A 15,992-nucleotide genomic window follows, 5' to 3' on the forward strand; every position below is an offset into this window, starting at 1 on the left:
TCAGCACCGCACGGGGCAAGTGCCCTCCCTGGAGGGACCTGGCCACGGGCCCATCCTGAGCCCACCTGCAGGATGGACCAAAGACCGGCTTCCAGGGGGCAGCTTCAGGTACCGGGGGTCGACGGGAAGACATGGGCTTCCCTCACAGGCTTGAGCCCCGAGGCCTGTGGGGCTGCATGTCACACACTCAGGCCTCCCACGCCGACACCCCGCTGTCCCACCCGGCTCCCAGGTAAAGCCCCATCCTTGTCCATTCGCAAGAGACGTACCTGGAGATGAGCTCCCAGCAGCTTCTGGGCACCACTCATGCCCAGCACCACTGAGTCTGGGAGTGTCCTGGGACGGCCGTAACAAATCACCCCAAACTGGTGCCTGAAAACAACAGGAATTTGTTCCCTGGGGGAAAAGCTCTGGGGCCCAGAAGGTGGAAATCAGTACCACCAGGCTGAAGCCAGGTGCCAGCGAGGCCGAGGCACCCCGGGGGCTCGAGGGGAAGTGGCACAGCCTGTTTCTTGCTCCCGCCGGGGGCCAAGCTCCTTTGGCTCGGGGCCGCCCTCTCTGATCCCAGCATGTGCACTCAGGTGGCCTCCTCCTCCTCTGCCTGCAAACCACCACCTTTCTGTCTCCCTCCTCTAAGGAGAGGCAGCCATGCTTAGGCCTTGTCCCAACAGTCCAGGGTAACTTAACCTTTCCAGATCTTTCACTGAAAACTGTGCGAGCACCCTTGTCCCTCGTAAGACCCGATGACAGGCTCCAGGGTTGAGACCTGACGTCCTCGGGGCAGCTGCGAGGCAGCCGTCATGCTCCCCAGCCCACAGCTCCAGCCAGACCCCATCCCCTCCGGACACCTGTCCTGCCTTAACCTGAACACATCATTCTTGTCCTCAACCTGAACCTCCAGGGACGTCTGAACGACGGCTGAGCCTCTCGCCCTGTCCGTGCACGCTGGGACCTGGACATCATCCTCACCCCTGCCCCTTCCTCCTCCACCTTTGTGCTGACCGGGCCCCCAGGCCCATCCAGCTTGCCCGGAGATCTCTGGTGCCCCTATGGGCTTGAGGTCAGCTGGGGTCACGCCTTGCCTTCATTCACTAACCAGCAAATGCCTGGTGCCACAGTGGGTGCTGTGTCCCCTCAGCCTCCTGCCAAGTTTCCTTGACTCAGGTCCCTCCTCTCTGAAATGCCAGTGGTCCCCAGACCTCTGTCCCCCACCTGCCCCTCACCCGCTTCCGTCCAGGCAACTGCATACACAGCCCCTCCAAAGTACTCTCTGGCCCCCAAGACTCAAGCCCTGGCCCAGAGACCACCACGGGCCCAGGACCGTTCACCTTGGACGTGACCACTGGTCAGCTGGCGCCTCCAGGCCTAACACCTCTGTCCCCATCACAGGCCTGCTTCTCCTTCTATTATTGCAAAACACCAAAAAAGAGCCTCTTACAGATGAGACCCCACCAGGCTGTTACAGTCTCGGGTCCTGCTCTCTGCTTTGAGTCTGTCTGTCTTCTCTGCTGGAATATGTCCTGCGACGGGGAGGGGGCTGACTCTGTCTTGGCCGCTGTGGTTGTCCCCAGTCTAATACATTGGCGTGGCACGTAGTAGGCACTTAATAATATCCACTGCCCGTGGCTTTTCTGTTTAATGTTTTGTGGGCATCTTGATAACAATGTATCCTAACGCTCTGATGTTACCCGATTCTGTGTGATACAGACGTGCCCTGCCGCGTGCTGACGGACACACAGGCTCTGCGTGAGCTTCTGTGTCTCACACACAGCTTCAAGGAACTCCTGGCGCCCGAGTCCCTGTCTGCAGCTCTGCTGCTCGCTGCGAGCTTGGTTTATAGGAAGGCAGTGACCGGCCAGAAGCACTCTGGGTTCCGATCAGGAGCAGCTTTTTCACAAGCTCCGCCCAGGGTGGGAAGAGCTGGCCGCCCGGCCTGAGCCCCTGACCGTTCCAGCCTCGGCCTGTCCTTCCTTCTGTCCCAGGAGCAGGTCTGTCTTAGCAGGAGGATGAGGCGCCCAGGGTCCCTGCTGTGCTCGGCCTGAGCAACGCCCGGCTGTGTGGGCTCTCGGGGCACGTGTCCAGGGATCCTGCGGCTAACCCCTGAGCCCTCACCGGGAGCCCTGGCCACTGCTCTGCCAGCCAGGTGACCTACAGGCCTGGACGCTGGCTGCCCCCAGTGCGGCAGGACCCAGGTGTGCTGGCCGCCTCTGCCCTCTCGGGAGCCCACTGCCCCTCCCTCACCCTGCTGTGTCCAGCAGCCCTGAGCCCAGGTTCCTGTGGCCCTGAGGCCTGTCCCCAAGCCCATGGCTAGGCTATTGAGTTGTTTTATAAATTGAGATAAAATTTATGTAACATAAAATCAGCCACTTTAACCATTTAAAGCACACAGTTCAGTAGCTTTTAGTGCATGTCAAAGAAAGTTCAAACTGCTGGACAACTGCATTTCCCATGCAAACAAGGTAATGCTCAGAAATCCTGCAAGCTAAGATTCAACAGTACGTGAACCAAAAACTTCTAAATGTACAAGCTGAATTTAGAAAAGGCAGAGAAAGCAGATATTAAATTGCCAACATCTGTGGATCATAGAAGAAGCAAGGGAATTCCAAATAAACATCTACTTCCTCTTTATGGACTACACTAAATACTTTGACTGTGTGGATCACAGCAAACTGTGGAAACTTCTTAAAGAGAGGAATACCAGACCACCTTACCTGCCTCCTGAGAAATCTGTGTGCAGGTCAAGAAGCAGCAGTTTGAACTGGAACACAGGACAATGGACTGGTTCCAAGTTGGGAAAGGACTATGTCAAGGCTGTATACTGTCACCCTGCTTATTTAACTTCTGTGCAGAGTGCATCGTGCAAAATGCCAGGCTGGATGAAGCACAAGCTGGAATCAAGATTGCCGGGAGAAATATCAATAGCCTCAGATGATACCACCCTTATGGCAGAAATCGAAGAGGAACTAAGGAGCCTTTTGATGACAGTGAAAGAGGAGAGTGAAAAAGCTGGCTTCAAACTCAACATTTCAAAACACTAAGATCATGGCATCTGGTCCCATCACTTCATGGCCAATAGATGGGGTAACTGTAGAAACAGTGACAGATTTTATTTTCTTGAGCTCCAAAATCACTGTGGACAGTGACTGAAGGCATGGCATTAAAAGACACGGTCCTTGGAAGAAAAGTTATGACAAACCCAGACAGCGTATTAAAAAGCAGAGACATAACTTTGCAAACAAAGGTCCATCTAGTCAAAGCTGTGGTTTTTCCAGTAGTCATGTATGGATGTGAGAGTTGGGCCATAAAGAAAGTTGAGCCCCAAAGAATTTATGCTTTTGAACTGTGGTGTTGGAGAAGACTCTTGAGAGTCCCTTGGACAGTAAGGAAATCCAACCAGTCCATCCTAAAGGAAATTAACCCTGAAAATTCACTGGAAGGGCTGATGCTAAACCTGAAGCTCCAATACTTTGGCCACCTGATGTGAAAAACTGACTCTTTGGGAAAGAGCCTGATGCTGGGAAAGGTTGAAAGCAGGAGGAGAAGGGGATGACAGAGGATGAGATGGTTGGATGGCATCACCAACTCAACGGACATGAGTTTAAGCAAGCTCTGGGAGACAGTGAAGGATGGGTGAGCCTGGCCTGCTGCAGTCCATGGAGCTGCAAGGATTTGGACACAACTTAGCAACTGAATGACAGGAAGTGCGTTCACAAGTGCTGTCCCCCACTCCCTCTGTCCAGTTCTAGAGCGTTTTCAAGCCCCCAGAGGAAACCCTGCATCCACTGCCTCCGCCCCTGTGACAGTAATTACACAGGAGGCCGTCCGACGGTGGCTCTGATGCCAGGCACCCACACAAGCCAACTACCGCCTAAGCCGTCACCACAGTCAGGCTCATCACGGCGAACCTCAGAAGATGAGACCTTACACCAACCCACGATCAGCCAGCAAGTGTCTCCAAAGCGTGGCAGCTGGTTAAGCTGTGGTCAAGCTCCCCTGCCTTCCAGGTCTTCCCTGTAGAATCCCTTCTGCTCCTGTCGGGGCTCAGGGAGGGGGCATTCCAACCACCTTCAGTCTCAAATCAATGGTTGTTCAGGTAGATCCTTGGAAAGATGTGATGTGCGCCAGTCTCCCTCTGAACCCCCCGCCAGCCCCTGGTCCTCCTCAGTCCGCTGTTCGCATCTGGATCTGCTGTCCCGGACACTTGGTGCGGACGAGGCCACATAAGACGCGGCCACTGGTCCAGCTCCTTGTTGTACTGCACTTTTGCAGATTGTCCAGGAAGGAGCCCCTGCCTTTTGATGGCCGAGGACTATTCCAGGTACAAACCAGGCCCCGACCTGTGAGGGCCACATCCCAGCCCTGCTCCAACTGCCCTCAGCCCAGGGGCTCAGCCCAGGCCCACCATCCTTGGGCAGCCCTGGTCTCAGTGCAGCACAGAGGTCCAGGGAGGCCAAAGAGGAAGCCTCTTCTAGACACACTAAGTGGCCTCCTAAGTGCCTACGAGCAGCGCCCGAACACCGTGCGCCCCCCGCCCGTGGGGAGGTGGGGGTTACAGCCGTCCTCCCAGAACCCACATGCTTGTCCCCATGGTGAGTCTGGGTCCCCTCCTGCCAGGGGCCTGGTCTCTTCCTGTGACTCTGAGCAGAAAGGCTCCCTTAGCCTGGGCACAGGGAGAGAGGGTGGGCTTTCCTGTCTGGAAGTGGCGGCCACAGGTCAGGGCCAAGACCCCCCAGCAGCCCCTGTCCTGGTGGAGAAGAGGCCAGCTGCCCCAGCTGTCCTGAAGGGTGTGCTGGGCCCTGCTGGCCCCAACTCAGGCTCTCTGGCCCCGGCTGGGTTCCCAGGCCAGGACTGGCCTCCAGACACCCACGGCGGGCACTCCCGACCCAGGGGGTACAGCTGCCTGTAAAGTGTGTGGGGATCCCCTCCTCCGTCTGCCCTTCGGCCACATTGGGCTTCCACAGTGGGGCGAGGTATCCAGCCTGCACTCAAGTCCCGGGGGGGCAACCCGGATGGAAGGAGCAACATGGGGTTGGGGTGGGGAGCAAAGCTGGCCTCCAGGTCCTGGTGGCCCAGGTGGTGGGTCAGTGCAGGAAAGAGGTCCAGGGAGGCCAAAGAGGAAGCCTCTTCTATTCAAACCAAGCAGCCTCCCAACACACCTACGAGCTCGTGCCTGAGCACCGTGCACCCCCCACCTGGCCTCTGGTCCGCCAGGCTCTGCCAGTGCCCATCAGACCACTCCAGATGCGGAGCTCGGTGCCCAGTTTCCAGGCCAGAGCGTGGAAGCAGCTATGAGGACACGGACTCTGATGTCAGATGCTCAGACCATTCCCCACAGGAGCCACCCCCTTCCACTGTTTGCCTCCAAGCTGTGGGGAGCCCAGGAGGAAGGGGTGCACAAATCAGTGGACAGATAGGAGATCTGCAAAGTGAAGGCGCTCAGTCATGTCCGACTCTTTGCAACCCCATGGACTGTACCAGGCTTCTCTGTTCATGGGATTCTCCAGGCAAGGATACTGGAGTGGATTGCCATTTCCTTCTCCAGGGGATCTTCCCAACCCAGGGACCGAACCTGGGTCTCCTGCATTGCAGGCAGACACTTTACCATCTGAGCCACCTGACAGTAGAGATGAGAGAGATCTGGGGTCTTGTTCTAAAGTCTGATTTTTTGCAAACCAGACTCCACTTCTGCCAGCGTGATGCCAGGATCCGAGGCCTCAGGACCCCAGTGCCGGCCAGGGTCAGGGCTCGCTGGCCTGAGCTGCGACTTCCCACGGGACCCTGGTGGTGCCAATGGCAGGCACCAGTGGTAACTGCCACAGCTCCAACCCTGCTGCCCGATGGCACCTTCCCTCTGAAACATCCCTGACTTCACAGCTGCTCACGTGGTGTGTCATGGGCGTGACCGCATGGTCTGAGCTCCTCCCGGGTGGCACGCTTTGTTAGCCTGGCATCCATCCCAACTAGGGCCCAGGGCTGCTGGCTCATCCTGGGTGAGCAGGAGAACGTGCCAGGGCAGCAAGGGAACCCAGTGTGCTGTGGTGAAAGCAGGGCCCCCTGCCACGGGAGGCCTCCACACGGTACAGAAATCAATTTGCCTCAGGCTTTGCAGCTCTCCTTCTACCATAAATAGTGCCTCCTCTCTCCTGCCCAAGGCGACCTACAGATTCAGTCCAGTCCCTATCGAATTACCAATGGCAGTTTCCACAGAACTAGACCAGTTTTTTTAAAAAATTTTGTATGGAGACACAGAAGTCCCTGAATGGTCAAAGCAATCTTGAGAAAGAAAAACAGAGCTGGAGGAATCTGCTGCCCTGGCCTCAGACTACATGGCAAAGCTATAGGATCAAAACAGTATGGAACGGGCACAAAAACAGATGTGTATTCATGGATCAACGGGACAGGATAGAAAGCCAGAAACAAACCCACACAGCGACAGTCAATTAGCCTATGACAAGGGAGGCAACACTATATACAGGAGAAAGGACAGTCTCTTCAACAAGTAGCGCTGGGAAAACTGGACAGCCACATGCAAAATGACGAAATTAGAACATTAACGCCACACACAAAAATAAACTCAAACTGGATTAAAGACCTCAGTGTAAGACTGGATGCTATAAAACTTTTCAGGGAAAACATGCGCAAAACCACTCCTTGACACAAATTGTAGCAATATCTTTTTGATCCATCTCCTAGAGTAATGGAAATAAAAACAAACAAAAAAAAAAAACCAAATAGGACCTAATGAAACTCAAAAGCTTTTGCAAAGCAAAGGAAACCATACACAAGACGAAAAGACAACCCACAGAATGGGAGGAACTATTTGCAAATGTCACGACTGACAAGGAATTAACTTCCAAAATTCGCAAACAGCTCATGCAGCTCAACATAATATAAATAAAAAAATAAATGAGCAGAAGACCTCTGTAGACATTCCTCCAAAGAAGACATACAAATGGGCCATCAGACAGATGAAAAGAGGCCCAGCATCACTAATTATTAGAGAAATGCAAGTCAAAACTACATGAGATATGACCTCACACCAGCCAGCATGACCACGATCAAAAAGTGAAAGCAATAAATGCTGGAGAGGGTGTGGAGAAGAGGGAGCCCCCCACAGTTGGCGAAAGAAAGTGAAAGTTGCTTAGTCGCGTCTGACTCTTTGCAACCCCATGGACTGTAGCCTGCCAGGCTCCTCTCTCCATGGAATTCTCTGGGCAATTCTACTGGAGCGGGTAGCCTTTCTCTTCTTCAGGGGATCTTCCAAACCCAGGGATCAAACCCAGGTCTCCCACACTGCAGGTGGATTCTTTACCAGCTGAGCCATCAGGGAAGCCCATTCTGTTGATGGGGATGGAAATTGCTACAGCCGCTGTGGAGAGCAATACAGAAGTTCCTCCAAAACTAAAAATAGAACTACCATTCGATACAGCGATCCCACTCCCGGGCATATGTCTGAGAAAACCATGTTTCCAAAGGATATAGCACCCCATTGCAGCACTGTTTACAATAGCCAAGACGTGGAAGCAACTTCTGTCCGTTGACAGAGGAACGAGCAGAGATGAGATGCACAGACAGTGGAATATTCCTCAGCCATTTGCAGCAACACGGATGGATCTGGAGATTATCATACTAAGCAGGGCATGTCAGGTGGAGAAAGACAAACATATGACGGCGTTGACAGGCAGAATCTAAAATAAAAGATACAAATGAACTTATTTACAAAATAGAAACAGACTCTCAGACTTAGAGAATGAACTTATGGTTAGCAGGAGGGAAGGGTAGTGGGCAGGGAGAGACTGGGAGGTTGGGACCGAGATATTCACACAGTTGTATTTGAAACAGGTAACCAACAAGGACCTATACGTACAGGTACAGCGCAGAGAGCTCTGCTCAGTGTTCTGTAATAACGGATACGGGAGACGAACTTGAAAAGAATAGATACGTGAATATGTATAACTGAACCCCTTTGCCGCACACCTGAAGCTTCCTGTTAATCAAGTACATTCCAATGTAAAATACTAATTAAAAAAATAATAAATCAGTGAAAAAAATACCTCTTCCTCACCCCTCCTGGGAGCAGTCAGCCTAGCAGCCACCCACACCCAGTATGAATTTGTTCACCCTGCACAGATCCTCTTACAGTCAAAGCAGCTGTGTTCACATTTCAGGCCCACCAACCCTGTTGTCCTGTGAAATTCTGATTTCTCCGCCCAAAAGGAGACTGAGACTTGGTCCCAGTCTTGTGGAATTTCAGGATATCAAAGATTAAGGACACATCCCTGGAGTGCCTAGAGAGGGGAGGGAGAGGCTAACCACAGGGGTATCAGCAAGAGACTTCCTGTCAGTCACAGTGGGTCCCAGGACACAGCGGAGTCGACCTTTAAAGTCACGAGGAACATGTTGTGGACTCAGAATCTGTCCTCAGCCAGACCAGCAATTATGTTTGGAGACAGAACTCCCAGTTATGCAAGTCCGGGAGAAGTAATCTGTTAAGTCTCCTTTTGTGCCCTGTCCGAGAAAGACTTGAGGATGTACTCCAAAAAGTCAACCACAGCAACAGTAGAAAGAATTCAAGAAAAAGCAGGAAATAGGCTCCAAGAAAATAGCTGCGTTAACTCAGGTGTGCAACACGGAAATAAATTCTAGTCTCAGGGCCTGGAGAACAGCCAGTTCCAACCCACAGAAGGGAAGCTGGCCGGGCTTCCTGACGCGGCGAGGAAAGCACGCTTGCTCCATCAGTGTGGGGAAAAAAGGCAGCAGCGCCAGGGCGAAGAGTTACTGATGATGTCGTGGGCCCAGATGAAGCATCCTGACATGATCTGGAGCGGCTGACAGCCTGTAAAAATTATACATCGTTTCAACATGGGTCCTGGATCATCCCCCTGCCAGCAGCTGGGTTTAGAGTATAGGAAAGGAATAGTATTTATACCATCATAGTATATGTTAGTGGCTTTAGAGTTACAGAGTCAACACAGTGGCAGTTACAGGGGGAGACTGGTAACAGACTGAAGGCAGAGAGGAAGTGTTACAAACCCTCTGCCGTGGGTTCACTGAATTGCAACGCCTCACTTCCTCCCCTCTTTTCCTGGCTTTAGTTTTCTCTGTAGCTCTCGCCAGCACCTGACGTGCTGCAGATTTTGCTTAGCAGGTTTGCTCATTGTTTGCCTCTGTCTACTTGGAAGCTGGCTTTTGTCTGTATTGCTTGCTGCCCAGCAGTGCCAGCGTTTAGCACGTGTCCGTGACTTCTTGTGGAGAAGGGACAGCTGACCAGTGTAAAGGTCAGGACACCACTGGCACAGGACTGGGGGGACAGTGTGGAGAGAGGGGCCCCCCCTTCTTCCTCTGACGCAGAGGGAGACGGGAGGGCGTGTCCAAGGTTGGTCCATGCCTGGGATTCGGAGCTATCCGTGAAAACTCAGGAGGGCTATAAATAACATACCAGAATGTAGTGGAAGTGGAGGAAGCTGAAACGACTTAAACTTCTCTTTCATACTGAGAAGTCAAATGGAAACTGTTTGAAATTGACAAGTGCAGGGGCAGAACTGGAAGCATTTTATTTAGAATTACAGTGGTAACAAGATCTGAAAACATAAACTGTTAAAATGGTTCTCTCCTGAGAAAGGGAAGGGGGCGGGAAACATTTCTTTTTCACTTTATATCCATCCGTCTACACAGATTTAATATTTGTACTTTGTATGTATTACTTCTATAATTTTTAAAAATGTTGGGGGAAAGCCATGGGCACAGACGTCAATGTCCTTGTTTCCTGTAAAAATGTCTTCGCTTGTTCGTGATTTAGCCTTATTCCCCTGGACTTTATAGAGGGTCCATGTGAAAAACGGCCATCCGAAGGGTCGGAAAGCCACAGTGAGAGACATTCAGGTCCATTATGTCACCTGGCGTCCCTAAACGAGGATTCATGCCCCACACCTCTCCTAGAATGTCTCACTGGAAGAAAGTTTGTCTCAACTAGGGAAAAATATCTATGCTAGATACAGAAGACCAAAGAGCTGGCATTTTTAATAAAGAGAAACGTTCTGAAGTTAATAAGAAAAATTCCTAAATATCTCAATAGAAAAAAAGAGGATAAAGAATATAAAAAAAGCTTTTACCAAAGGAGAAATGAAAACCATCGACTAAAACAGCAAACTGACTTCCTTACCCCTCAGCCAGGAGAACTGAAAAAGGAGGAGGGACAAGAAGAGAAGGAGGAGGGGGAGGAGGGGAGAAGGGGGAGGGGAGAAGGGGGAGGGGAGAAGGGGGAGGGGAGAAGGGAGGGGATGGGGGAGGGAGAAAGAGAGACAGGCAGTAACGGGGGGGCGTTGGGGATCTTGCACCATTTTCCGTGGGCCAACTGGAGGAAGTGCAGCAGTTTAACTTCTAAGAGCTGAGGCTAAGGAAATACTTGGTTAAGCGTGCAAAGCTGTGTATCAGTCCAACGACAGGTGTTGGAGATTCTGCTGCGCGTGCAGTGCGTGGACAGAGGCAGAGACTGGAGTGACAGAGGAAGACCAGGGGCTGCTTAGAACCACCAGTGACTGGGGAGAGATGGGAAGGATGCTCCCCCAGAGCCTCCAGAGGGAGAATGGTCCTGCCCACACCTTGCTTTTGGACTCTGGCCTCCTGAGCTGTGGGGGGACACATTTCTGTTATTGGGAGCCACCAGCCTATGGCACCTGGTCACATATCCTGGAAGCTAAGTGTGATTCTCGACAATGGAAGATGGGCCGACAGTCCTGGGCTGGACAGGGGCGCCCAGCGTAGCAGCCGCCTCCCACGGGGGGCCCCAGCTCTGGTGCACAGCAGCTGCTGCCCGTGTCACTGTGTCAGCTGGAGCTCACAGGGTTCTATGCCCAGAGGGAAGAGGACGAAGAACCTGGGGGGAGTCTGGGTCAGTGATTTCTCCCCTCCCCTGCTCAGTCCACAGTGTCCAGGAAGGCACACCAGGTGAACCAGATGTGGCTTCAGGGGACCACCTGGTAAGTGTCCTCAAAGGATGGGGGCTTCCCAGGGAGCCGGACCCATGGGACTCGGACAAGCGAGGCAGACAGAGCAATGTTCAAGTGCTCAGCGTATCTTAAACAGTGGGTCCTGCCTCTTTCCTCAAAAATAGGCCATAGAGACTGGGAGAAAACATTTGCAAATGATGCAACTGACAAGAGCCTAATTTCCAAAATATACAAAGAGCTCACACAAATCAACAACAACAATGAAAACAGCAACAATGAAAAGTGTACAAACAGCTCTTACACTCAACAACAGTCATGTGAAAAAACCCAACTGGAAAGTGGGCAGAAGACTTAAATACACGTCTGCAGAGAATTCACACAGAAAGTTAACAGGGACATGAAAAGACGCTCAGCATCACTCAACATTAGAGAAATGCAAAGCGATACAATGAGCCAGCGCCTCACGCCAGTCAGAAGGGCTCTCCTCTCAAGAACAGCAAACTGAAAGCTGATTATCTGAAAGGATTACTTCAATAAGCAGGCTTTGGACAAGACAGAAAAAAGACAAAAGAGGATGTGCAAAGAAAACACAGAATGACAAGGAAAATAACTACAGACACCACAAGATTTAAAAAGCACTGCTATGAACAAGTATATATTAAAATATTTGAAAATAGAGATGAAGTAAATTCCCAGGAAAACATAAAATATTGTAACTGTTATAAGAAGAAATAAAGAGCCTGAATAAGTAATACAGAAATTGAAGTAATAGTCAAAGAGCACCCCTCTGAAGAACCCCTCTGGGGTTATTTTAACCCCAGGACCAGAAGGCTATGCTGATAGCTTCAAACACATTTTAAGACGTATAGAACTTTATTTCATATAGTTGCATCCAGAAAATATAAAAAGAGCAAAGGCTACCCTCGTTATTTATGAAGCTAATTTCAGCTGACAAGATAAAAGCACACTGCAAAAAACAATATAGCTGCTTGATGAATTTAGTATGGAATAAAAGCAAAAATATGACCTCAAGAAAAAAAATCTTTACATAACAAATGCTTGAGAGGTTGTGGAGAAAAGGGAGCAGTCCCACATTGCTGGTAGGAAGGTAAGTTTTGCAGCCACTATGGAGAACAGTATGGAGGTTCCTCAGAAAACTAAAAATAGGGTTGCCATGTGGTCCTACAATCCCATTCCTGGGCATGTGTGAGTGCATGCCAAGTTGCTTCATCGTGTCTGGCTCTGTGTGACCCCATGGACTATAGCCCACCAGGCTCCTCTGTCCATGGGATTCTCCAGGCAGAGTAATGGAGTGGGTTTCCTCGCCCTCCTCCACGAGATCTTCCCAATCCATGTCTCATGCACTGGGAGATGGGTTCTTTACCCCTGGTGCCACCCGGGAAGACCACTCCTGGGCATATATCCGGACACAAACTCTAATCTGAACGGGTATATGTACCCCCTATGTTCATAGCAGCACTCTTCATGAAAGCCAAGACGTGAAAACGGCCTACATGTCCATCGAGAGATGAATGGCCGGAGAAGGTGCGGTGCGCACACACACGGAGCACTGTTCAGCTTCTCGAGATGAAGCAGCACCGCTGACGGCCACGTGGGCGGACCTGGAGATTACCATGTAAGTGAAGCCAGCCAAAGGCAAGTATCACGTGGTATCACTGACGTTGCATCCAAAATGCGGCACGAATAGACCCATCTGTGAGACAGAAGCAGACTCGGAGAACAGGGTTGCGGTTGCCAAGGGGACGGGAGGCGGACGAGGGTGGACTATGGCAGATGCAGACTGTCACGTACAGAATCGCGCACGACAAGTTCTCACTGCAGAGCGCAGGAAGCTACATTCAACGTCCTGCGATCAGCTGCAGCGGGAAAGAAGACGAAAGGGAATGTGTGTGTGTGTGTGTGTGACTGCAGCATTTTCCTGCACAGCAGACAACCTTGTGAACCAGCTATACTTGGTAAGTACAGTGGGTAAGAAGGAGCTAAAAATACCACAAGCCACGGAATGAAACAAAAAAGAAGCAGGCTCACAGATCTAGAGGATAAACTAGTGGTTAGCAGCTTCATAAAAATAATAATAAGATAGCATTAATATAAGCTACAGGATATATTATACAACGTGGGGAATAACTAATATAAATAGCTATTATATAAATAACATTTATATAAAAACTATAAATGGAGTATAACCTTTAAAAATGATGAAAGCAATATTGGACATCTGTAAGTTAGACACTATCATCTAGCAACTATACTTCAACGAAAATGAAAAAGAAAGGCTAAACAGAACGAGCCTGGCTCTGTCTAACCAGCGGCACCAAGCGCACGGGAGCCAGGGGTCAGCTCTGGTTCCTGAGGAGTCCCGGGCACCACTTAGCCAGACTTCCAGGCTCAGATGTGGGACGCCCCTTTGACTCTTGCCTCGGCCCTGTGAAGGTAAGCCACGCGTCACTTCCTGGCAGATGTTTCAAGGGCCAAAGTGTTAGTGTCAGACACCATTCGATTCCCCTTCTGGGTGTGAGCCAGCGTAGGAGGAGACGGGCCGGACCGGGGCCCTCGCAGCTGTCTGGGTCGCCTAGACCCATACGTGAGCCAGAGATAACTTGGGCTACTTTAACCTGCCACGGCTGGGGAGTCCTTTGTTATTACTTAGCTTATCCTAACAAACTACAGACACAACCTGAGCATCTATCAGGAGAAGAAGCTAAGTCAAGGCTGTAACCTGTGCAGAGCCCAGTGCCGCGTGGAGAGGGCACACAGAGCAGCCGCCCCCTTGACTGTCCCCAGAGAGCCAGGCTGGTCCCTGAGCGGCAGAGGCGAGGAATACACACAGGAGAGCCAAGCGTGGCACACAGCCTCGGCTGGGACCTCCATGCCAAAGGCACAGAGGTGCAACACCACAAGGCCAGGAGAAAGCACGGCCCCCCAGGTGTGCTGGCGGCACGGAGCCCAGGGGTTGCAGGAACCTAGGGGCCCGGTGAAATGTACACACACAAGAAGAAATAAGGACATCTGGATAGTTAGAAACAGGCTCACAAAATGGGATTCATCTATACAATGGGATATTATTCAGCCATAAAAAGGAATAAAATGAGTTACAAGCTGGAATCAAGATAGGTGGGAGAAACATCAACAACCTCAGACACCCGAATGATACAGAATGATACAGAATGGCAGAAAGAAGAGGAACTAAAGAGCCTCTTGATGAGGGTGAAGGAGGAGAGTGAAAGAGCCGGCTTAAAACTAAATATTAAAAAAAACTAAGATCACGGCATCCCGCTCCATCACTTCATGGCCAATAGAAGGGGCAAAGGAGGAAGTAGAGACAGATTTCCTCCCCCTGGGCTCTAAGATCACTGCGGATGGTGACTGCAGCCGTGAAATCGGAAGACGATTGCTTCTTGGCAGGAAAGTTATGACAAACCTAGACAGTGTGTTGAAAGGCAGAGACTGTTGACAAAGGTCCATATAGTCAAGGTTGTGGTCTTCCCAGCGGTCACATACAGTTGTGAGAGCTGGACTGTAAAGAAGGCTGAGCACCAACGAATTGATGCCTTCAAACTGTGATGCTGGAGAAGGCTCCTGAGAGTCCCTTGGACAGCAAGGAGATCAAACCAGTCAATCTTAAGGGAAATCAACCCTGAATACTCTTCGGAAGGACTGATGCTGAAGCTGAAACTCCAGTATTTTGGTCATCGGATGTGAACAGCTGACTCATTGGAAAAGTCCCTGATGCTGGGAAAGATTGAAGGTAGGAGGAAAAGGGGTCGACAGAGGATGAGATGGCTGGATGGCATCACCGACTCAACGGACATGAATTTGAGTGAACTCCGGGAGTTGGTGATGGACAGGGAGGCCTGGTGTGCTGCAGTCCATGGGGTCACAAAGAGTCAGACACGCCTGAGCGCCTGAGCTGACCTGAGCGCCTGAGCTGACCTGAGCGCCTGAGCGCCTGAGCTGCACTGACCTGCACTGACCTGACCTGAGCTGCATTGAGCTGCACTGACCCACACTGACCTGACCTGCACTGACCTGACCTGAGCTGCACTGACCTGCTCTGACCTGCACTGACCTGCACTGACCTGCACTGACCTGCACTGACCTGACCTAAGCTGAGCTGACCTGACCTGACCTGCTCTGACCTGCACTGACCTGCACTGACCTGCTCTGACCTGACCTGACCTGACCTGACCTGCACTGAGCTCTGACTCAAACCCAGGCGGCACCAGCACTGCTCTCAGGTGAGGCTTGGTTGCAAGACTCTGACAGAGGCCGTTTACTGATGGGGCATCAGGAGCTCCTAGAATTGGTGGGGGAAGGGGCGCTGGGGATTCTCCAGACATCTCAGGGCAGGAGGCAGATGGTAGTTTAGGTGGCGAGGCTCAAGGGGTCTCCTATCCTGCATGGCTGGGTCCCAAGCGTCTCGGGTCCTATGAGGGCGCCCCATCCCACACTGAGGATGCTGGGGGCACCACCTAGGCTAAGCGGTGGTCACTGCCCCAGGAGGACTGAAGGCTTGGTGGCTGGGCAAGAACTCCAGGCAGTTCAGGAAACCAGTTCAGCCCCCAGGAAGCCAGGTCACAGAGCAGGAGGTGAGCAGCGGGCAAGTGAGTGAAGCTTTGTATGTGTTTACAGCCACTCCCCGTTGCTCACGTCACCACCTGAGCTCCGCCTCCATCAACTCAGCCAAGGCATTAAATTCTCACAGGAGTGTGAATGCCAGCCCTAAAGTCAGAACAGTATATCCTGAGATTGCCCCCAAACAGCAGGGAGGTGCCCGAGAGATGTAATTGCTTGAATCACCCCCAGTCCTGGGAAACTCATCTTTCACGAAACTGGTCCCTGGTGCCAAAAATGGGGATGGCTGAGACAGACGTACGCAGAGCCTGAGGGCTGTGGTGGCGGCTCTCACAGGCTGTCGGGGCCCAGGGACAGGAATGGATCCCTGCCGCCCATCGCAGAGGTGGGGCTCAGAGCTGGACGGGTAGTGAGGACCGATGTCCCCATGGTTTCACCCCTAGGCTG

Source organism: Capricornis sumatraensis, chromosome 23 (assembly GCF_032405125.1).
Source record: "Capricornis sumatraensis isolate serow.1 chromosome 23, serow.2, whole genome shotgun sequence".
Lineage (NCBI taxonomy): Eukaryota > Metazoa > Chordata > Mammalia > Artiodactyla > Bovidae > Capricornis > Capricornis sumatraensis.